Genomic DNA, 6,000 nt, shown 5'->3' with positions numbered 1-6,000 from the left:
TGAGCCCATACAATGGAGAGGTCATTCTTTTTGCCCCAAATTAGGACTATAAAACCCTTCCCTCCTCTGCAGTGCCACGGCATATTAGAGGCAGTAAGTTGAATGTAGAAGCCGTGAAATAATTAAGAGACAGACAAAATAAGCTGTAGCTTCACAAATGGTTAGTAAGTACAAGGCAGAAAGTATTTGGCAGAGAACATTAGAGGGGCGCATTCTCCGTAGTTAATGTATCTCTGAGAGTTAAAATCTGAGAACTGAGTAACTGTAGAAACACCTGAGTATGAGCCCTTTCCCTGCAGTTGACTAGTCTAGAACACCAGGGGAGAAGCAGGACCGTAGAAGAGTCTCCTGATGCCTAGTTTTTTCCAATTCTGTTATAGCCTCCAGAAAGACAATTAGCGTCCCACTGAGATAATTAAATGACAGATGTGTGTGCTCACAATAAAATTGTGAGTCATTAGTAAATTGCGGTGAGCCTCTAGGAACAAAATTTGGCTGAGAACAAAATTCCACAGAGGAGTAAGAACGCAATGTCATTAACAATAACGTCAGTAAATGTAAATAGAAACCTAATAATAAGTGAATGAAGTTTTCGTAGGATATCAGATTAACCAAGTATTGTCCTTAACTTTTTTCACAAATAGAAACCATTTTATATGTTAGCCTAAAAGTAAAAACTTGTAATGAACCAAGCTCATATTATGCATCTGTCAATGTTTGGCACAAATTAAAACAATAAAAAAGTAAATTTGTTTTTTTGCTCTATGAAAACAAAATGAAATAATCTAAAATTTTGCTGGTTCTGCCCAAATTTATTGAAATATATTGGAGTAAAAAAATTCCCCATCCAGTAGCAGTAGGATAAATTATTCATAAAACAATTCACTGAAAGCATATAGAATAGCTGGATGAAATATTTTTAAAAGCCTGCTTGAAGGCATCAGACACCTATCAAAGCAATAAAGTATTAAACAGCCAATATCCTGGAGAATAAGAGAATAAAGAGAAGTGAGTATGAACTTTGGGGACATGTTTCCATCTACCAGTTCCAGAAGAGACTCCTGAGAGACTGAGAACCTAAACAAGGACTGCAAAAATTGGAGCTCTAGTTTTACTGAGGAATGTGACCAAAATAAATTCCCTAGGTTTTGAATTCCTACCGTGAAAAGCCACATTGTAGGAGTAAGGATAAAAATGGAAATATATAAGCCTTCTCAAGAAATAAAACCCAACTTAAAATCTTCTCAATTTTTTTTTTCCCAAATTCAAATAATCTAGAATTGCTAGTATCCCTATACCTCTCCTAGAAGCAAAGTAAAATCCTCTCTGGAAGAAGATATCATGCTAGGCCTCAAAATATCTTTCCAATCTTTTTAAATATAATGTTCAACACTTAATTAAAAATAAGCAGACATACATGGTGACATGACCAGGTGTTCTAAAAACAAGAGAAAACAACCAAAAAACAGACCCACAAGGAATCATATAATGGACTCACCAAACATGGGTTTTAAAATAAGTATGCTTAATAAGAAAATGAAAGTATCTAGAATTTTGGAGATAACTAGAAACTAAAAATGATCCAAATGAAAATGTTAAAATAAAAAAAAAAAAACAACTAAAATTCACAAGTTAATGTATATATCAAATAGCAGATTTGATAGAGCTGAAGAAAGAAATAATACACTTGATTTAAATCAGAATTAAATATCCAGAATTATGCTCAGAGACAAATGGATGAAAAAATGGGAGTGGGGCTTGGGACGAAAGTATTTTGCATACAGTTAGAATGTCTAACATATGTGTAACAATTACACATATTACACTACAGGTTGTGGTGGTTTTAAAACATAACCCCCAAATTATTTGCACTTTTTCCAAGTTGTAGAACAGAACTGTGTCCATTGACCTTAGATCTATTATCTGTGACTACTGATCAAAATGTCAGGAGTGGTGCCATGAGTTTCCAGGCTCAGGTCATAAGAAATGGGGCTTTTGTTTTGTTGTTGTTCTTATTGTTTTTTGAGACACTCATTCTTATAATCCAGCTACAATAATGTGGTAAAGCCCGAATGTTCCATGGAGAAGTGCATGAGAAAAGCTCTACATTGTAAATTATTAGAAAATCAAGAACATTTTCAACACTGCCTATTTTTTTAAATTGTAAAATATAATACACGTGCAGAAAAGTACAAAAAAATGTACAATTCAGTAAAAAAAAAGATGACAAAGTAAACATTTATTAGCCACCATCCAAGTTAAGAAATAGAAAACCGCCTGTGAGATAATGCTTATCTTTCTGTGGAGAGTGATAACCATTATCTTGTAGGTAAACATTTTCTTGCTTTTCAGTATATTTTAACAATATTTTAATGCACATTTAAGCACTGTAGTTCGGATTTTCCAGGTTATAGTGGAAATTTTTGTCTCATTCCTGATCTAAAAGGGAAAATTTCAATATTGCATCTAGTATGCTGTTTGCTGTAGATTTTTTTGTAAGTATGTGTTTTTTTAGATTAAGAAATTTTTCTCACATTAAATCTACTGAGGATTTTTTAAAATCATGAATAGACATCAATATTTATCACACACTTTTTATGCATTATTGATATTATTTTCCTCACTTATTATGTTAGTGTGATTCATTCTATCAATTGATTTTCAAAACTTAATTTGGTATTGCATTTCTTCAATAAATCCATTGTGGTAGGAAATTCTTTACACAAATATATGGCAGGATTTGGTTTGTTGCCAATTTGATTAGTACTTTTATTATCTATATTCATTAGTCAAATGGTTTACTTTGCAAAAACATTTTCCTTTCTTGTAATTCCTCTGTTACATATTAGAATCAAGATTAGCTAGCCTCATAAAATGGGTTGGGAAATGTTTCCTCTTGGGTTCTCTGGAAGTGTTTGTGCAATATTAAAATTATTTTTTCAGAGTTCAGAAGAAATTAGTGGTGGAGCCATATGGACCTGAACACTTTTTCACATGAAGATTTTAAATTATGGAGTTAATTTTTTAATAATTAAATGACTACTCAGAATTTCTATTTCCTCTTTTGTTGGCCTTGGTAAATAGAATTTTTTCTAGAGATTTGTGCATTTCATTTAAATTGTCATTTTTGTTTAACAAAGTTTAAAAATATGTGTCATGAAAAAGTATAAAGATAAATGCACGAAGATATTCTTCACAGTATCATTTAAAACAATTTTTAAAATTAGGTATGAATCATAGAAGAGTGATTAAATAAATTATGGCACATCCAGATAATGAAATACTATGCACTTATTTTAAAAATCATATTATACAGAAATATTTGACAATATGGTAAATATTTAAAATATAATGTTAAATATAACATTAAATTAAAAAACTGTATGTAGTATGTATATCATTATACATTATTATATAAACAGTTGTATAGATGATCTCAGACGTGTGTGTGTGTTAACATACATGCCTGTGTGACAGAGTGCACATTCTTTTTATAATTCTTGGGAGGAAAAAACACCAAAATAATCACAGAGGACATTTCTGGGTAATGGGATTATAGGTAATTTTAATTTTATTATTTATTATGTTTCCAATGTTTGTGACATAACTCCTCCAAATTAGAACATCCTATCTCCTCTTTCCATTAGGTAGATTTCTATTAAGTATTAAGTAAATGCCATCAGAAAAAACTAATTTCCCTTAAGTTCTGAATGTGAATTTCTGTGAATTTAGCCCTATCCAAACTATCAAATATATCTGTGAAAGAGGCTGCCGGTTAGCAGAAAGGATTCAGGAACTGGTAACATTATTTTTAGGCAGTATGACAATGTGAATCAAAAAAGCTTGAGCAGCTAGAGGGAGATAATTTTGGCTAACAGGAAAGACCCATAACCTGATCAGAAAGCAGAGAACACAAACTTAAATCCTGACACATGTAAAAATGGAATGTAAATGAATGAAGCAAACTGGGTGGGAGACAGGAAGTGGCAGGAACTAGACAGGCAAACAGGAAGTGGCAAACTAGATGGGATGCTCATCCTTTAAAGCTGCTACTCGGCTCAAGCTAATTGTTGGAATGATGGGAGGCAAGCCTAGTAGTGCCATGTCTTCTGTTTTTCAAAGAGAAGAATATCTGTTTTTTTTACTTGAGATCTCTTAATTTTATTAAGTTTATGTTTATGTTAAACTATTGTTCTGGCCAAAGCATGTATGCACATACGTCTCACCCATAGCCTGCTAGCTCATAGTCTCTTTCCTTTAATTATTACTATAGAGGGATAAACAATGACCTAGTGCCCTTTGAAAATGCAGCATTAGTTGTGGAGTTGATTTCAGATATAGGCTTCTAAAAGCCTATGTCATTTCAAGCTAGCACAGATCCTTCAAAAGTTACAGCTAAAATCAAGAAGGAAATAGGAGAGAAAATATATAACCATTGCCTCATAGCCAATAAATTTCAAGAATATTTCTCCTCTGAATATGCATTTATTTTTCAGCTAAAGAGGCCCAATCCGATTCTTTATTTTGAATCTAGAATATGAACACTGGAGGCAAAGCCAATCAGAGTAGAACGCAGAGAGAGCTCACTTCTGTACAATTTTCTTTGTTTCTGACCTTTGATCAACTAACTAGCTAAAGAATCGTGAAAAGTCACTATCATTCCTTTGGGCTTCAGTATCCTCACTTACAAAATTAAAAAGATGGGTGGCTGTTTCCCATCTTTAAAAATTTTGAGTCTGTGAGACTTCCCATACAGTGAGAAAACAGTTTCCCACATAAAATTTGCAATCCCTTCATAGGACATGGTAATGTATGTCTTGGGGCTTCAGGGAAGGGCTTACTCTAAAATTGATTAAATTTTATAAAATAAAAAAAATAAGCTGGAGCTACGTATATTTACTGATATTTAATTGAGAGATTAATAACTGTACCAGTAACAACAAAGTTTGAAAAGCACTTTCACGATCATTTATCTCATCCTTCAGTGAACAAGGCTGCACTGTTGGCCTGTGTTTGCTCTCTTTGCCTAGTAAGAAAGATAGTTTTAAAAAAAATTTGTCCTGGGCCAGCCCCGTGGCGCACTCGGGAGAGTGCAGCACTGGGAGCGCAGCGACGCTCCTGCCACGGGTTCGGATCCTATATAGGACTGGCCAGTGGCTCACTGGCTGAGCGCAGTGCGGATCACACCACACCAAGGGTTGCGAATCCCCTTACTGGTCATGAAAAAGACGAAAAAATTTAAAAAAAAAAAAAAATTGTTCTGTAGGCTTTTGTACAAATGGCAGGCCTTAGGGAGATGATCTCTGTTTGAGATAGCACTAGTGTAGAGGTAGTTTAGAACCTAGTTTCCCCTCATCAGTTCAGGAGATATACAGAGGCCGAGACACATGGACCTCCTCATCTTTTGAATTATTTGAATCCTCATCATCTGAATCTAAAGCTGTGGCTATGAATGCTCTCATCAGAGTTCCTCCACTACCTACTTTATCAATTCACATTTTGTATTCTTACCATCTGGACCCTCCCTGCTCTTCTTCTGATTTATCTTTCCAGACTTGTTTCCCTCTAATCCTACGTAAGTATCTGGTGTCTCCCCTAAACAATATGAATTTCTGCATTCCCTGGGCCATCAAGCATATCTAATGATCTGCCTGTCTTTGTGCCCTTGCCCGTGCTGTCATTCTAGCCTATATGACTTTCTCACCCATGCCTGCCCTTCCAAATCCTACCCATCCCTCAGTTCAAACACCACCATCTTCATGGAGATCTCTCTAATCTCATGTTTCTGCTGCCAACTCAACATGATATTTCCTTCCTATGGCTTCCTTAACACTATACTGATGTCTTAAGAAATAGGATGTCTAATGCTATGGATGTTTATGTACTTCTCTGTAACTTGATAGTGAGAAGAAACAATAATACTGCTTATCTTTGCATCTCTCATGCCATAGAGCCCAACATACGGTAGCCTCTCAGTATATGCATGTTGACTTTTTCAGA

The sequence above is a fragment of the Cynocephalus volans genome, chromosome 15, assembly GCF_027409185.1.
Source record: "Cynocephalus volans isolate mCynVol1 chromosome 15, mCynVol1.pri, whole genome shotgun sequence".
NCBI lineage: Eukaryota > Metazoa > Chordata > Mammalia > Dermoptera > Cynocephalidae > Cynocephalus > Cynocephalus volans.
This window is presented reverse-complemented; position numbering follows the sequence as displayed.